General features: G+C 47.7%; 1 pseudogene; it reads left to right on the plus strand.

Moving 5' to 3' along the window:
- Positions 1-19,415, plus strand: part of LOC144751951 (G-protein coupled receptor 83-like) — a 292,847-nt pseudogene that overhangs the window by 181,829 nt on the left and 91,603 nt on the right.

Raw genomic sequence — 19,415 nt, forward strand, 5'->3', positions numbered from 1 at the left:
GCCCTCAACAAGCTCTGGGCTTCAGAAGTGGGTTCTGCAGTTGTTGTCATAAAAAACTGGCGCATTGCTTCAACTGTGTGACAAATTTCACCACATCGTCTTTTGACGCCGATGCAGTGACTGCCTGACAACAGTGGTTCCACAGCCTGCACTGTTTGACAATGATGCTCTGTACGGCTCAATGACAACTAATTACCTTCATTTCAGCAAAGCTCAACGACGAGCCAGCAACCAGATTGCGTGGAAATGATCAACACATCGAGCCCTCAGCGCCAATGCTTTGCTCCATCCAAAGTACATTCTTAGCAGGCCCTGCATGGGTCAGCCTGTACTTTGGATTTGCACTGGTCCCACGTGACCTCAAGTAACCTTTTGACCTCTAGTGACTTGTAAGAACTATTTTTGTATTTAATCTTTACAAATTCATATCTCAACTTCTACTGATTGGATTTTCGTCACTTTGATCTTAGTTTGCTCAGATACATATTCTCTATTTTTCTAAACCTGTGTAGAGTCTTTTTGCCATATATTTATTGTGTTACTGTGTGTGCATGTTCGTGTGTGTATATGTGTGTGTGTTGCGCAAATACTTTACACATCTACTTGTTAGATAAGCTGACCGCTCTCTGTGAAACTACCCGATGGTGAGCACAGGCTACCTTTTAGTGTGTAACTAGCTTACTCTGACTAGAGTTAGGGTACCTGCCTGGCCTGGGTGCATACCTCAGCCAACCAGGAATCCCATTTCCAACAAACACCTTATAAATCACTGGAGTGTATGCATTAGCCCACTGGGTAATCACACACAGTTTCTAATGCTACTGTATGCTGAAAGGCTGCATAAATACAAAGGTACTTATTATCTGTGAGATACTTTGCTTTGAATAGATCTTCACCCATCTCTGGTTGAAGATGTAGGTGCATTTGCAGTGAGTAGGGTTCAGAAAGTAGAGTCCACATTAGCTAGAGGGTACAGGGGTAACATGTAAGGTAATATGGAAGGCTGGTTGCTGAGAGCTTGTGACACACAGTTGCCTACTCTCAGAATGATGAGAGAGTGTAGGACACTAAGTGAATGGGGAGTAGCATACATACTTCTGTGTGTCAGCGAGGAACCTAGGCAAGGGAAGCCTTTGGACCGGCCAGAATAACTTCCAACCTGTCCCTTTCTCAGTGGGACCAGATGTGAGCCTGGGTATGGGAGATAAGCTGGGTTCTGACAGGACCATTTTAACCCAAAGTGTGTCCTGCATTTGCGTATATTCCTAGTCTACACACATACATACTATCTATCAGGCCCAACACAGACTGTCTCTTCCTCTCTCTCCATCTCGCTCCCTCTCTCTCACACACACCCACATACACCTTTTTTCACACACACACACACCTTCGTCCCTGATATACTAGTAAGTAGCGCAGATAGAATAATAATGTTTACAACAAACAGACGGTAGCCTGGAATATGTTGGTTGCATCTAAGGGATTTTGGGTGGGGATGAAACATTCCTATATTTATTTATTTTAATTTAACATGTTTTATATATTGCTAGCTGGACCCGGGGGTATCAGAGCACTTTACATGAGTATACATTGTAAGATAGCAACATTTACAATGAGGTAGTATTCAGAAATTAATACAGACGACAGAAAGCAATTTAAAATTACACAATCGAATTAAACGAAACAAGTTGCCATGGGTTACAGCAAATCATGAGGGATTAGGCTAGAGAGAGAGGGAAAGGATGTAAAATAGGGAGGAAGGGTAAGGAAGGGGAGAGGTAAAGGAGGGGGATATTTAAGGCAATTTCAAACAGCTACAAATAGATACAATTATTTGCATATAATAGGTTATAGTTAGTTATATTTATATAGCGCTGAATCACCCATGAGGGTATCTCGGCGCTTAGGCTGTGGAACCCTTCCTGGCTCTCCCTGTGAGGGGCGGAGCCAGGCATCCCAGTGCTGGTGGGGCCGTTGTGGAGATTAAGCAAGCTATTGCCCAGAGTTGCAGCGTGGGGCACATGATTAGAGAAGGCACCGAAGCGAGAATTATCGAGTCCGCGGACATTGATCCTAGACCCTGCCGCATCGGGAATTGAATCCTGGTCCCGGGCCTGATCTCTGCTTCAGGGTCTGCCACCTCTAACCAGTGAGCCACACTTCTCCACTTTACAATGTTTACAATGAGGTGGTATTCAAAACCCCACAAGAAGGTAATGATAACTCTAGTTTTATACCATCACCTTACATGAGTTGCAAAGGGTTACAGCAAGTCTTGAGAGATTAGCCTAGCGTGGGGGGAGAGGATGGAGAAGAGGAGGGAAGTGTAAGGGAAAGGAGAGAGGCTGGGTGGGTGAGGTTTCGGTAATACCATGTGTGACGAGGCAGGTCATATAGGAAAGATTGGAGCGAGGAGTTAGTGGGCGAAGGAAGATGAGAGATGGGGAAGAGAGGAATAGGAGGTAGGGGAGGGAAGAGTGCTCAGGGGAGGATTTAAGGACCCCAGTATTTGGTAAGCAAGAGAAGTTTAAGGTCTTTTTTTAAGCTGGCGTAAAAAGGGTTGCAGCGAAGATCTTTAGGGAGGGAGTTCCAGAAGTAAGGTGCGTTCCCAGAAAAGGAACGAGATTGTGTGGTATTCTTGTTTAATAGAGGAGGGACAAGATCGAGGGTGTTCGAGCTTCTCAGTGGTCTAGAGCAGCCGGCTAAGTGAAGTTTGTCTGTGAGGTATTGCAGGGTGCATTGATGCAGGGCTTTGTACGTAATGCAAGCTGTCTTGTAGGAAGCTCTGCCTTCAACGGGCAGTCACTTAAGGGCTTTAAGGGCAGGGTAGATATGATCAAACCATTTGAGGTCGCTAATGAGCCTAGCTGCAAGGTTCAGAACCAATTTGATTGGGGCGAGGTGGGCTTTAGGAGTACCAGCGAGGATGGCGTTACCATCGATTTTTGACAGGACCAGCGATTGGACAACTAATTTAAAGTCATCAGCTGGAATGAAGGGTTTTATTTTCTTTAAGTGATGGAGAGAGCGCTTTTGGCCGAGCTTTTTATGTGGGGGATAAGAGTGAGGTTCTGGTCAATGTTAAAACCGAGGGATTTAACTGAGTTAGAAATAGTGAGAGAGCAGTTGAGTGCTGTAAGGTCAGAGATCGAGGATAGAATAGGGAGAGAGCTGTTTTAAGGGAGAAAAGAATGATTTCAGTCTTTTTTGAGTTGAGTTTGAGGTGGTTGTGGTGGAACCAGGCTTGAATCTCACTCAAGGCATCATTGAGGTGAAGGACGTCTGAGCGGGATTGAATCTTATAGTAAAGTTGTGTGTCATCGGCGTATAGGTGGTAATTGATTCCGCTTGTTTAAGGATGAGGGTGAGGGGTTCCATGAAGAGATTAAATAGAGAGGGGGAGAGGGTAGAGCCCTGTGGGACCCCTAGGGAGACGGGCAGAGATTTAGAAAGGCAGTCGTGAATTTTAATTTGCTGGGTTCTATGTTGGAAAAAGGAGGTGAACCATTTGAGGACTGAACCGTTGATGCCAAAACAATCTTTAAGTGTGTTAAGAAGCGTAGAGTGATTAACAGTGTCAAAAGCAGCAGAGAGATCAAGGAGAATGAGTAGGGAGGATTCACCTTTGTCGAGGGCGTGATGGATGTCATCAATTATGTTTAGCATTGCTGTTTCTGTACTACGCAAAACAAAAGGGGATGGGGCGATACAAAAGCGGATGATGGACCGTTTCTGTACTACAGCCCTTTCTGAAGCCTGATTGGAGCGGGTCTAGAAGATTGAAAGAATCAATGTGTCTATCTAGTTGGAGCAGGGCATATTTTTCAGGGCTTTTGAGAGAAGAGGGAGGTTAGAGATAGGACGAAGGTTATTTAGGTCATTAGGGTCACCAGCGGGATTTTTGATGTTGGGAGTAATTTGTCCCAGTTGGAGGGACGCAGGGACACAACCAGAGGTAAGGAGGAGTTGATTATTGAGGTCCAATAGGGGGCAATGATATGTTTTAGATCTTGTACAAGGTTGGGAGGGAGAGGATCTTTAGTGTGAGATGATGGTTTCAGTCTGGAAATGACGTTAAGGACATCAAGTTCAGTGATTGGATGAAAGTTGTGCAAGAAGCATTATTTTTTAGTTCAAGTACGATGGGTCCGGGTTCAAGAATAGGGAAGATAAGAAGGAGTGATAAGGAGTCTTGAGGGAGCGTATAGAGTGAAGGAGAATTTGAGGAAATGTCTGATGAGGGTAGTGGCTATGGCGAAGGATTGATCAATTTTGGAGATTTTTTCTGAAAAATAGTTGGCAATTTCCTCCCATCTCTAAGTGGTAGCAATCACCTTGGGGGCTGCAGAGGAAGTTTGGTTTTTCACAATGCTGAAGAGTTCCCTAGGTCTGTTTTTGGCCCGGTAGAGTGGGGAGCGGAAAAAAGATGTCTTAGCATTGAGGATGTGTTTTTTTATAGTTGGATCTAGCGGATCTGAGGAGAGAGAGGTTAAAGGGGGAAGGGTTTTGCCGCCATAAGCTTCCAGTTGATCTAAGTGAACGCCAATCATTGTTGAGCTCTGGTTTGAACCAGGAATTGGAGGAGTTTTCTTTCATTTTAGTTTGGCTGGGGCAATTTGGTCAAGGACCTCAACGATGGATTTGTGAAAGTGTTCGGTGAGGTCATTAGCATTTTGGGAGGGAGGAGAGAGTTGAAGTTGAGCTTTGACTTTGGCCTCAAGTTCGCCTGGGGGGATAAGCTGAAGATTCCTGGTCTGTTTCATCTGGTTGATGGTTTTGGGTGGAGGAGGTGGAACCGAATTGATGATCGTGAAAAGGATGAGGTGGTGGTCGGACCAGTCGTTGGGAACTATGGAGGAAAGGGAGGCCAACTCATTATTAGTAATGGTAGCGTCAAAAGTGGCTCCTTTTGAATGAGTGGGAGTGTGGCACAGTTGTTTTAGGTCATGATGTCGAGTAGATCAGTGAGGAGGTTGACCATTGGATTGTCGTTTTTGTTCCAATTATTTAATTATTTAATTCATATTAAAAGCAAAGCTTTCTTACATATGACTTCTACCATGCCCAGGCTTGTGTATTCATCATTTAGCAAAAAAGTTCAGCAGCAAAATATTTCAGTAGAAATGGGAGAGTCCATTGATTGTTCAAAGCCAGGTTTTCCAAGGCTCAGTATAGACTAATGCAGGGGCCGGTGTCGGAATGGCATGCTTTGTAGGCAAATCATTCCTTTCTAAATACAAATGCCTTGAAATATTTTCTATGTCAATTTGCAAGTTTCATTTAATATATATGCTATATGGGATGTTGAATATACATTTTTCTCATGTGGTACTTATTGTTGTGGCATTGATGTCTGACCTAGATGTGGGTGGATTGTGCCCCAAAGCACTATTTACATTACCAAAGGAGTCCACCTTAGTTTGGGAGGGTATTTTGTCACCATTCTATAATTACACAGCTAACCTTTTACATTCGGTCATCACCTTCCCTCTTAAATGTATGCAAATGTCAGTATTGTTTCTTTAACAAGTCACAAGGGAGCAGTTAACCTCAGGGCTTATTTATGAACCCCATGCAGCACTTTTACACCATTTATCCATCAATTTGTTGATGCACTGGTAGAGTAAATAATGCGCCACGTTGCACTATATTTACAAAGTGGCGCATCTAGGCAGATGCATCACTTTGTAAACCTCTGCTCTACAGTATATTTGTGTCAACTATAATGTATGCACGGTAGACGTTTCTCCGCAAGAATCCATTGTAGAAGTGGTGTAGTGAAATCTATCAGATTTTCAATGGACCACTTCTAGGACTCTACTGTGTCAAAACCTTACGCCTGCCTCACAGCAGGCGAAAGGGTGACACAGGCTCTTTCACATGAGGCTTGCCCCATGTGAAAGGATTCGAAAGGACACATTGCTGGATTGCATCTGTTTTCAAACACACCCCAGCAATGCGCCACTTTTGTGCCCGTAGATGTGTCAAGATTCCTGATGTATCTGTAAATCCTTGTGACATGGCGCACTGTACAGAACATAGGGATCAACCAAGGTGTTGCAGGGAGGTTGCAATGAAAAGTGTCACATCACTGGTTTCCCCAGCGATGTGACACTTTTAATAAATGAGGCCCTTCCTTCTTAAATATTCATGAAGATTCAAATTGGAGTAAAATGAGAATTGCTGGTCGCCCATTGAAGATGAATTTGAGGAAACCCCTGGCAAAAGTGCAGGCAGACTTGGCAAACCAAAGGCAACACTTTAAGTCATAGTTAAAAGGCATCCTAGCTGTTGTGAAGTACTAACCCTCTGTGTGTTCATGTTTTTTTGTTGATGGCTGTCCCACAGGCCCGTTTCATTAGCAGTACCTGGGTGTTTGGGAAGTACATGCGTCACCTAAGCCGCTTCGCACAGTACTGCTCGGTCCATGTCTCGGTGCTGACTCTGGTCGCCATCGCTCTGGATCGGCACCAGGTAACAAGAGTGATTTGAATATAGTTCTATTTAGGCTGAAACATGTCAAATGTACTCGTCTTTGGTCATTCATTGAATTATTGGTGTGAACTGCAAGTTAGGTGGTGTCTACAGAAATCTGAAGTATGTACTTATGCTCATACATACATACAAACAAGTACATGCATACTGAAGTATGTATGTACTTGTGAGCAATGGTGGGGTAATAACCTCATAGATAATTGAACATCCTGAGACTAGAATCTGGTTTATCATTCTATCAGATATTTACATGAACAGTTTTCTAAAACTAAACTAGACATGCAACCCATAAACAAACATGTTGAATTGATACCTGAAATATAGAGGAAGAGGCAGCTACTAATAGAGAATTCCCACACGGATAGTGTCGCAGAATCAAATACAACTCAGAATTACTCTTTCCAATACAAAGCAGAGGGTTTTTCGTCACCAACTAAAACTCTCAGGGGGTCATTTAGAGTTAGGCCCAGTGAGGGCCATATGATAAGCAGGTAGACCTCTCTTCCTGATGAATATGAGGTTTCCTGCTTATGGTTGAGTGACCCACTGGATTCAGGAACGAGGAGGCTGTATTTAAGGCGAGCTGGTGGGAGCTGCTCGACCTTACGGTAAGGGGACACCTATACCGCCTTGGCGCCTTCCTTCTCAGCTGCAGTAGGCGCGCAGCGCTTTTAAAACTGGCAATTTTAATCGTTTTTGTGTGTTTGTTTAAAACTATACTGTGCACCTGACTTTTACCTGTTTTTCACCAGCGCGGTAGCGCCCACATTCTTCCACCATAATTGTGCCCCCCACCGCTTGCAGAAGCGGAGCGTTGTCACCTGGCATTATTTTTCTGGGCAGGAAGTAGGGCCGCCATCTTGGGGCTGCTGCCTTGAAGCGTGCCACCTCACTCAGCGCTCTAGTTCTCCGCGGGGAGAACGAGGAGGCTGTATTTAAAGCTCGCTTCCTCCGCGCAGCGGCGACGCGCAGCGGAGGCGCCTGACTCGCGCCTGAGTCAAGCCAGAGTCCTGCCCGTCTGCGCCCGTCAGCGTCCCGGAGGCGGTTCGGGCGGCGGGCGGGGCTCTGCTCACCTAGCATGTGTAAACCCGGTGCACTTTCTGTGCGGTACACATCCGAGGAGCTGTGCTCTCTGAATTATCGGGAGAGCCGTTGTGGCTCTGTCTTTCCGGCACGCCATAGGGGTAAGTCTCGTTGCCCGGGTTGTGGCTGGCGCCCTAATCGGGCATTGTCATCTGTCCCTATTAGCAACAACGTGGGCGCAGAGTATGCCTGTATGCTGCTAAATACTAGATCAGCGTGCTGTCATGCGCAAGACATCTTTGAGCTCCTCGAGACAGAGAAGCCTCTCTGTTTATTGTTGACCGAGACATGGTGGGGAGAATCCTCGAACCCCGATGTGGCGATGGCAATTCCGCCGGAGTATAACATCCTCAGGAAGGACAGGGCCAAGGGCCGGGGCGGAGGTGTCGCACTGGTGGTGAAGAAGGGTACGGTTTGGACCGTCTTGCAGACGGAGGATATCCGTGGCTCGGAATCGCTTGCTTTTTCAATCATGCTGGCGCCGCACCAATCAGTGAAGGGACTCCTGGTCTATCGACCACCAGGTCCGCCCGGAATGTTCTTTGCTGATCTCGATTCGGTGTTGCTGGGACTGGTCCTGAGAGCAGAACATTGCATAGTAGCGGGGGATTTTAACATCCGGATGGATGATCCGTCTGACCCCGCTGCTATAAAGCTTTCTGAGACCATGACCCCGCTGGGTCTTACCCCCTATTTGAAGGGCCCGACTCATGCTAGGGGGCATACGTTGGACCAGGTCTTCTCCACGTCACCTTTGGTGGTGAAAGAGATTCTTCCGGTCTTGTGGTCGGATCACTGCCTTGCCAAATTTGTTATCAGTGGCACGGTTAGGCCGTCCATCCCTGTCCCTCAGCAACGGGTATGTGCTGCTAGAGCTTTTAATAGAGTGACCCCTGAGATGTTGGCTCAGGCCGCTTTGGATCACCCCTGTCCTCTTGCCGGTGAGCTGGAGAGAGACTTGGAGTCTCTGCAGAAATGGCTTGTGGATAGGCTTAATGACCTGGCCCCGGTGCTGCCTCCCTGCTTAACATCAAAGCGGGCCTCGGCCCCTTGGTTTACTACTGCACTGTGGGCTACGCGGCAGCAGTGCAAGGTAGCCGAAAGGGCCTGGCGGGCACACTATGACAGCGTGGACAGGTCTGCCTATAAGGCTGTGGTGAATGCTTACCATCGGGACATCCGCCTTGCAAAGAAAACCTATCTCGCGGGTAGAATTGAAGCAGCCTCTAACTCTAGTAAGGAGATCTTTACTATTGTTAGAGAATTCATTGCTCCTCGGACCTTCGCGTCGGATGAGGTGCCCTTAGAGTCCTGGGCGGCGGATCTTGCCTGTTTTTTTACGGGCAAGATAAAACTTATACAGGACTCTTTTCCATCGGGTGCACCTGAGGAAACATCGCGTACTTCCGAGGCTGATCTGTCCCCTCCCATCCGGCAGGGTGCCATCTTGGCCGAGTTTCCATCTTTGCCTGCCTCTGCCTCCCTAGCGCTTATGGGCAATTTAAAATCTGGGTCTCCACTTGACCCCTGCCCAGCTAAGCTTTTGGGCAAGTTGGCGGAGGTGGTCAACCCACTGGCGAACCCTCTTCTCAATCTTTCGTTGAGTCAGGGAGTGGTTCCGCCAGTGTGGAAGCAGGCAATGGTTATTCCGTTGCTTAAAAAAACGGGGCTTGACCCGAAGGTCCCAGCCAATTATAGACCGATTTCGCTGTTGCCGGCCCTCGTTAAAATCTTGGAGAAGCACGTTCAGTCGGTGCTCTCCAATTTCTTGGAGTCTCATGAGATCTTGCACGACTCCCAGTCTGGCTTCCGTACAAATCGTAGCACCGAAACCGCGCTCCTTGAGGTTTCCGAAACCATTAAAGGAGTGTTGGATACCGGTGGCAAAGTCATGCTGGTGTTGTTGGACTTGTCGGCGGCTTTTGACACCGTCCCCCTTGATGGCCTTCTTGCAAGACTCTATGAGATTGGCCTGCGGGGGACGGTGCTCAAATGGTTTTCATCTTTCCTTGCCGGCCGCCGGCAAACGATCTGGACTCCGCCTGACACCGCAGTGATGCCGCCATTGGGAGTCGGGGTCCCTCAGGGCTCTATTTTGAGGCCGACCCTTTTTAACATCTTTATGACCCCCTTGGCGGCGGTCGTGGAGTCTTTTGGTGTCCGGATCGTGTCGTATGCCGACGACACCCAGCTCCTCTTCTCTTGCGAGAGAGGGGCTGACTTTGACGGGGAGAGTATCCGGAATTGCCTTGGGGCGGTGTTCTCATGGTTCCAACTGAACAGCCTCAAGTGCAATTCCGATAAGTCCGAGGTACTCTTCTTCGGGTGCGATACGGAGCCTAGCTGGCAGGCCTGGTGGCCCATCGATATGTTCCCTCCGTCCGGCTCTTCCCCTATGGCTAAGAACTTGGGGGTTAAGATGGACAGGGGACTGTCGATGAAAGCCCAGATCTTTGGGGTGACCGGCACCTGCTTCGGTCTTCTAAAAATGCTGCGGAGGTTCCTGCCTCTTCTGTCGGAGGAGCATAGGAGGCTGACAGTGCAGGCCCTGATAGGCTCCAGGTTGGATTATGCCAACATTCTTTACCTGGGCCTACCAGAGTACCTGCTGCAGCGGCTTCAAGTTGCGCAGAACGCGGCGGCCAGGGCCATTTATGGTCTGAACAGACGCACCAGCGCCTCCGGGTTAATGCGGATTCTGCACTGGTTACCGATCCGTAAACGGATCGCTTTTAAGGCCATGATATTGGCCTATAAGGCACTCCACGCAGTGGGAGCAAAGTATCTCCAAAGGAGATTGGTCTTTTACCAGCCGGGCCGCTCTTTGCGGTCTGAATCTTTGCTGCTGGCGGCTGTCCCTCGTGTTAAGAGAGCTCGCTTGGGCGGCCGCTCTTTCAGTCTGCTGGCCCCACAGATGTGGAATTCGCTCCCACTTCTACTGCGGGGAGCTACTACTCTTTTGGATTTTAGGAGAGGTCTTAAAACTTGGTTGTTCACCCAGTAGGCCTCCCTAGCAGTCCCTCTTTGTTTCTGTGTGTGTTGTGTTTTCTTTTTAACTGTGTTATGTTATTCTGAATTAGTTCCCCTTACCCAAAGCGCCGGGACACTCTTTTTGAGTATCCGTTGCGCTATATAAAAGCATAAATAACATAACATAACATAACATTCTCAAGAGTGTAGCCTCATATGTCTGCACCATTTGAAACCCCTGACTCAGAGCCCCATACATTAACAGTCATCTTGGCTCATGTAAGGCAGGCCATCATCATTGATTTCTTTCTTGGATGTAACCACCATGTCAGTCATACACAGGAAACAAAAACATCATGTATCTCACATGAAAGGAGAAAACTCCCTGTGCATTAGGGACGTTTGTATGTGTTTTAGTTAAATGAAACCTCCAATTTGGAGGTTTCATTCTGCAGAGCAAACATGACTACTGAGTCTGCCACATTAAAATGAGGTATGTATCCATGCCTAAAGTGTAACCGCTGCACGGTTTGCTTAAGGCACAGAGGTCCATGCCAATAGATATCTCCCACTATACAAAGAGGCATATTTACAAGGTCATTGTGCAGCACACACAGAAGTAACAATTAGCCATTATGGATTTTTTATGTGCAGGAAGGGACATATTCCTGCACATAAACAATCATTCCCTGAAATGCAGGTACCTTTCTACTGTGGTGCAAGGGTGCCTGTGTTGGTGCTAGGCAGCTAAATTTAGCACCAGTGCAATGGAAAACACAGGGGTGCGCCGTATTGTAGCAAATACTGCGCATCCCTCCATTTTGGAAATGTCAGAGCGCAGCACAAATTTGGCGCAGCTTTGCGCTCCGACATTTTGTTGTAACAACGCTTCCGTCAAAATGTTAATGAGGCTCAGAGATGTATTCATTCATTAAGTAGCTGTGTTTACTTCCTGCTCAATATTTGTGAAGTCTTTTTTAGAAAAGAAAACAGGTAGCATAGACTTATTTGAGGGGATACTTTAGATATGACCTCGCCAAGGACTGCTAACATTGAGATTTTGGCTAAGGTTGAAATTCTAATATGTCCAGCGTGGCCTGCTCCCATGTGAGAAACAAGTCTTCCTTCAAGCCGAAAATACTACCTGTCCTCGCAGCAAAGTCTCATGGTGCATGAGTTGCATCAAAGCAATACATATACTTGGTTAGTGCTGGGAGTAATCTTGCATAGTGGACTGAGACACACCTCTTGGACCAAAGATGTGTGCGAGGTAAAACACCATTAATGCAGGACTTTACGAAATGGTAATCAGTAGAGTTTGTATAGCCCCTATTTGGGGTTCTGATGGGGTCTGTAACCAGAATTACCAGCTCAATCAGCATTTGGAATCTAAGAGTTTCACTCTGGTACTCTGGCTGCAGGAAACAGCTGAAATCTCTGTGTGAAAATCCTAGCGAGAATGAGGAATTACCATCAGAACTGAGTACATTATTCCTGATTTCCTGATTATTTCTCCTTCCTCAATGGAGTCGCAAGGTTCCAATTGTAATCCTTTCAACTTCCTCATCCCTGTATCCATAACTCATGGTATTTTGCAATAACCAAGGACAAATCTGAGACACCCAGAATTAGTCCCTTAGTGGAAGGTCTTGACTGAAGGGAAATTCAGGCCTATGGCTAATTGGATAAGATGCAACAAGGCTGTGCTATTCTATTAGGGTTAGGAGTGAAACCCTCTCTCCACAATGCAGAACGTCTGCATCACTCAGGATGGCATGTTCATATATTTTCTTAGCTTTGTTGTTAAGAGTATGAGTCTCACCTGAGAGGCAGACAGGGCTGTGAAGCCAGGGCTGGACTGGGGAACCCAAAACAACCCTGGCGAAAATGCTCCACTTCCTTCCTCTCCCCGCACAATCTCTTGCTTTCCATCTTTTCTCTCTCTCTTCTCTCTGTCTGATCACTTTCACTCTACCTTTCCCCTCCCTCCTTCCCTCCCTCCCTCATTTTGTCTCTCTTGTGAAGCCTCTGCATGCCTGCTCCAATTAACCCTGAGAGCTGGAGAAAGTGACAGAGGCACCAGGAGAGGCTGTGGGCTTTCAAACCCGGCCTCCCGCGACTCCAGCCCACTGGGGTAATGCCAAGTAGAATGAAAGGCCTGTCCTGCCCTGTATACAATGGGATAATAATATATAAAAACAAGCACAAAAATGAAAACCAGTATTTGCACTAAAATAATATTTTATCATTTTATAGGTAATTTTAAAAGGAACATGTTTTGTTTCAAATATTTATTGTTCTTAGTCGAGAACTAAATCAAATAAACTCAAACTTGAAACTCGAAAAATCAAATACAATATTTAAACTGTCTAAAAGGAACGTCGAATAACAAGGAAGCTGAAATAACTCTATGTTCAAGGGATTTGTAGCACACAAAATGTTATGGAACAAGGCATAGATAAACCATTAAAAAGGTATCTGGAGAATTTTGCAGTGGGGTGCTAATAATTTGACAGGGAAAGAATTCAAAAACCAGAGACAACAACTGGGAAATATTTATTAGAACCTTTTGTACGATTAAACCCAGGGGCTGGTCTCTTGTGCATCAATGGATTCTTGTAATGATAAGCCTCGCTGCGGATTCCTTTTGATTTGCCAGTATCCATCAGGATAGAGAGTGGTAAGAACCCCTAACTCCAAAATGGATAGTAAAGGGATCTGCCAGGGTTTCTTCAAGCTAGCATGTTTTATGTGACCTAGGACCACGAGACAGTAAAGATTAAGATTAAGTTACCTGTCTGTACTAACTGGGCAAGGGCAACCTATGGTTGATTTGCTTCATCCCAGATTATCACAAAACGTGGGGAGGTGAATAGGCCTAAGATCGGCATCCTCACATCCATATAAAGAAGAATTATAAACAGATTCAAATGGGGGTATTATTTCAAGTAAAAACAAATAATGATAGGAGTCAAATAGCTGGTGACACCTACCCAAACAAAAAGTCACCAGTGGAAGCCAATATGAGGATGCAAGTTCTGGCAAAGGGTGTAGGAGCTTTAATCATGTTCAAAAGATTCTAAAAATAGCAACGCTATGATAAAGTAATTGATAGACTCCAGGATGACATGGGGAAGATCAGATCTGTAGGCTTAGGGAATAATGCAAGAAGACTGGCAAGACCATCCGGAAGGATATGAAGGGGAAAGCTCAGAGCTTGTGCAGTAAAACATAAGAAAAACAAAAGGTGGAACGTTGAAAGAATCTTAGCCATTGGTAGGAACAGTGGACTGCAATCCAGTTAATTGTGTTTGCCTTCTATCCTTCTCTAGACAGAAATAACTTTCATGGCAATCAGACTTGTTAACACCCCAATAGGAACGACCAGTCTTGAACTGCCAAGTCCAGTCCCTTGGACATCAAAACAAAAACAATCCCAGACCAATTTTAGCCTATTTGGACCTCACCGGTGAGAACTGACGAATGAGCCCAAAACTTCAACTCAATATATGTTGCATGAAGAAGGATTCCTGTAAACATAAATGCCAACATTGTGATTTTTGACAAACAAAAGATCATACCAACCTTATATCAACCTTGTTTGTAGGTCTGCTACATCCATATAAACCATTCTCCAAAGTTTATAGTGATTTTGTCCTCACTTCAATAGTCTAACATTTGTCATTTTTAGATGCACACTTTCAGTAACTAGACCATAGTTCCACATTTATGAACCCATGTGGTTAGCTTTGTAAGCAGTCTGAAGATGAGCCGGTCATACTTGCAGACATCTGACATTCAACTACATCTCAAGAGTTCCTCTAACAAAGTCAAGATATGGATTGATTGAACAGTATGGGGATTCTGGAATTTAAATGCATGCAGATATATTTCAGACCATTTATATTTTTGTGCTTCCAATTGTTCCTTATTGTGCTACAAACCTATAAGTTAATGCCACCATTTTATGTTGGTGAGATAGGTCTGACTAAAGCACCATGAAAAACATTTGTGTCTGAATAACAAACCATGAGAAACATTTCAGGCTGAGGGAATGAGGTCATAGTCTTGATGTGAGCTGTAGCTGTTCCTCAACAAATTCCTCTTCCAGAAATTGTATGTTGCATACGTATAACAGCTAGTCCAAAAACAATTATTAAGAAAAAAAAACTAGGAGACACCAGCCCAAAAAATTAAAATGACAAAAGGTACATAAGAGAAATGTCACAAAATGAGGAAAATCAGATAAAAAGAATTAATGATTGAAGGAATAAAAAATGTCCTTTAGAAAAGCACTGCAAAAAGGATTCAGTGTTGTCCTATGAGAAATGCATAAAATATGAAAAAAGGTTGGTGGATGGTCATACTGTATGTTTTCATCTTCGGGCTTTGAGCATGATTGCGAGTAAGGCGGAGCTACTACCCAAAAACCATGTCCGCCAATAGCCCACAGCGCTGGCGGTCTTTAAACCGCTGCATTACGAGGTGACCATGGTGCCGGCAGTGTGGATGCAATGATTTTGTAGAGGTGGTGAGTATTGTTTCAAATATATTGATGCCTGTGTGTGTATTTTGATTACAAATGTGTTGGATGCACACATATTCATGATACATGTGGAAAAATACCATCTACCCATTTCTAGAGTCGGGCCCATAAGTGGTAGTCCTGACAATAGGCATACATGGAACGAAAAGGACTCACCTGTTGATCACCACAAACAAGGCTGTATTCCCCAGGTGTTGATCCTACTGTGAATGGAGGCTCTGGAGAAAGGGATACATGTCAAACTCTGCCTGGAAGAACATGAAAGGTTTGGGTACGCACCTCAAAGCTTCATTTCCACCACCTGGAAACAGGCAGTCGGACCGCCGGGGTCAGCTTGTGGAATGCGCTCACCTGTGTTTCCTATGTTTCAGTAGTATTTCTAAAAGAAAAGGAGACAAAAGAAGGGAAAGGAAGAATTAGCGGGGCAATTTTCCTGGATTTATTGAAAATAAACTACTGCCACCGTGAATTTCTATGTGTACTTATTATCAATATTCAGTGATTCATTCTATCCTAAATTCGTTAATTCTAGCCGTGCAACTTCCTCCATGCTATCTTTTGGATAAAGTGATCCCTATAACTATATTTGAAAGGATTTGTTAAAAAATGTTTTCTTGTGAAACAACAGGGTGATATTATTAACATAGTGGCCGTATTATTCCTGAGTTGGCCATGCTTGTATTTAGCTACCAATATTGAACGTTTGTTTGTTTTCACACCAAATTATTGCTATGTGGTGGAAAGGCACACAGTCAGTGTCCCAAAATCGCTAGTATTGTCGCGTGCACATTCATTTATAGATATGATTCCAAATGCACTTTTTTACTTGGCTTACCTACTGGGGCATACTAATTTGCACCATGTGGGTCGATGGAGAGAGGTGCTGTCTTGTAGTCACAAAAATATAATAAATATAATTATAGAACAACAACTCATTTAGGGGTCGATTAGGATGGCGGACGGAAATGGCCACTGTCCGCCATGGTGGGGGAAATTTTACTCCCGGCCGCGCCGCGGAGATTCCGCGTTTGGGATTAGGATAATCATGTCACGAAACTCCGACCGCGGCGGACGGATCATAACCAACACCGTCCGCGGTGGACGGAACACATCCAACTCCGTCCGCGGCGGACGGAGTCCAATGAACAACCACTGCCGCGGACGGAAATGACCGCGGAAAATAACACATGTACCGCCATACCTGTGAATACTCCGTGGCCGCTATTAGGATTAATCCGCCCGGACCACGGAACTCACAGCCATCCACGTCCGCGGCGGAAAGAATGCTACGATAACCACAGCATCACTGCGGAAGGCCAACACGCACAACATCCCTAGCGGCAAACAAATGTCAGGAAGCCTACCGCTAGTCCAAAGCAAACATACCAACATTGACAACGCCCCCCCCCCCAACATCAAGCACAAGCCGCCATGACACGTCCCAATTATCCAATTATGCACACTAGTCAACACGCCCACCCACCACCTGACTGCCAACAACCATTGAGACACGACTATAAAATGACACACACACGCTACCACAATCCTTTGCATCACAACATTGCTGCTAGCAAGAGGCCAAAATCTAGATAGTGCAAACTCACATAGAAGACACACAACCACCACCCTACCACACCCACCACACAAACACCCACCACACAAATCCTACACATCACACACCACACACCTGCACCCCCCAACTCACTCAACTCACACACTGAGCACCACACACCATGGCACCCAAAAAAAAAAACAAATTCACGGAGACAGAGTTGAGGGTAATGGTAGATGAAATACTCCGTGTGGAGCCCCACATCTTCGGGGCCCAAGTCCAGCAGACGTCCGTGGCGCAAAAGAACCACATGTGGGACAGGATCGTCACTCGGGTGAATGCCTCGGGGACTGTGCCGAGGACGAAGCATGACATCCAGAGGCGGTGGCATGACCTGAAGACCAGGGTCAAGGGCATCCGAGCTAAAAACTTTGCCCGAGCCAATCATACTGGCGGTGGCACACCCCCGGAGCCCATACCCTACACCGATTGGGAGGAGAAGGTGCTGGTGATACTACACCCAGAGAGCCTGGACGGACTTGACGAAGGAGAAGAGACTGGTGAGTACAAACCAAGCACCACGATCAGCACGACATGGTCAGGCTCACACAACTGAGAAGAAACATCTCCTATGCCCCAACCCATGCACGTTGGACACCAACTCACTAACATGTCCATGGCTCCCAACAGGCCCCCATGCTCACGGGGAGGGTGCTGGTGGTGGTGGTGGTGGTGGTGGTGGAGGGCGGGGTGTGTGAGAGGCCCAAACTACAACTCCCAACAGGCCCCCATGCTCACGGGGAGGGTGCTGGTGGTGGCGGTGGTGGTGGAGGGCGGGGTGTGTGAGAGGCCCAAACTACTACTCCCAACAGGCCCCCATGCTCACGGGGAGGGTGCTGGTGGTGGTGGTGGTGGTGGTGGTGGAGGGCGGGGTGTGTGAGAGGCCCAAACTACTACTCCCAACAGGCCCCCATGCACACGGGGAGGGTGCTGGTGGTGGTGGTGGTGGTGGAGGGCGGGGTGTGTGAGAGGCCCAAACTACTACTCCCAACAGGCCCCCATTCACACGGGGAGGGTGCTGGTGGTGGCGGTGGTGGTGGAGGGCGGGGTGTGTGAGAGGCCCAAACTGCAACTCCCAACAGGCCCCCATGCTCACGGGGAGGGTGCTGGTGGTGGCGGTGGTGGTGGAGGGCGGGGTGTGTGAGAGGCCCAAACTACTACTCCCAACAGGCCCCCATGCTCACGGGGAGGGTGCTGGTGGTGGTGGTGGTGGTGGAGGGCGGGGTGTGTGAGAGGCCCAAACTACTACTCCCAACAGGCCCCCATGCTCACGGGGAGGGTGCTGGTGGTGGTGGTGGTGGTGGAGGGCGGGGTGTGTGAGAGGCCCAAACTACTACTCCCAACAGGCCCCCATGCTCACGGGGAGGGTGCTGGTGGTGGTGGTGGTGGTGGAGGGCGGGGTGTGTGAGAGGCCCAAACTACTACTCCCAACAGGCCCCCATGCACACGGGGAGGGTGCTGGTGGTGGTGGTGGTGGTGGTGGAGGGCGGGGTGTGTGAGAGGCCCAAACTACAACTCCCAACAGGCCCCCATGCACACGGGGAGGGTGCTGGTGGTGGTGGTGTCGGTGGAGGGTGGGGTGTGTGCGACAGGAAACAGAAATGTCTAAAAATCTACATAACCATGTAATGTCCACATCACTGACCAGCTCTATCTTGTCCCTCAGGTGATCGTCAACTGACTGGGGAAACCAGTACCCGGCCGCCAGCCTCGCCTCCCACACCTACAGGACTCTCTGGTGACGAGGACACAGGCAGCTCCGGTGCGGAGGATGGAGCGGGACCAAGCACGCAGCCAGGGCCATCCGGCTCACAGGGACTCCCGGGACCGACCAACGTCGCAAGTGTCACTCCAGCGACACCTGTCTCTGTGATCTGCACAGTCCCCACCACCACCAGTACCACCAGTACCACCAGTACCACCAGTACCACCAGCACCACCAGCACCACGACTCCTGCCGGTGCCACCCAGCATGACCCAGCGCACAACGCTGGTCCATCGGCCCCACACACAAGCAGGGTGAGTGGGCCACAGACACAGGCAACGGGACATCAGCCAATCAGGCGAGCCACACACCGCCGTGCAGAGGAAGGACAGCTACCCCAGCCAGTGGCACAGTCCCTACAAGCCCTTGCCAGGTGCCAGGCGTCATACGACCGGTCCCAGGCAAACGCAGACCGTGCACACCAGGACTCGGTGGACAACAACAACATCCAGCGCGAAATCTGTGGCATCCTTGGCCAGATGTTGCAGATCATGGGCCAGCAGGCAACGATGTGGAGGGAATGGGTTGCCCGGAACAACCCCCCCCCTCCACCAAGTGTCGTAGCGCCACCGCCACCGTCACCTCCGCCTCCACCGCCACCGTCACCTCCGCCTCCACCGCCACCACCACCACCTGTGCCCCTGGCGACGGATGTGGCCCTTCAACAACCTGCCCTCCCAGCTGACTCTGTACCACCTCAGAGACGGAGGGGCCGGCCGAGGCAGGAAGTGGCTGAGAGCAGTGTTGGAGCGCCATCCACACGCTTCAAGAGGGGACGACCATGACAATGTCACCGCCTGTGCCAGACATTTACCCAGCTAAGTATCCTGTCCCACAGACAATCATTCCCACTGGTCTGCTGGACTACCCTGACACCCCCCAATGTGGTGTCAGCACGGACATTTCATCTGCCATTACCTTCAACTCCAACTCCCTCCACCCCA

The sequence above is a fragment of the Lissotriton helveticus genome, chromosome 4_2 (genome assembly GCF_964261635.1).
Source record: "Lissotriton helveticus chromosome 4_2, aLisHel1.1, whole genome shotgun sequence".
In the NCBI taxonomy this organism is placed as follows: Eukaryota; Metazoa; Chordata; class Amphibia; order Caudata; family Salamandridae; genus Lissotriton; species Lissotriton helveticus.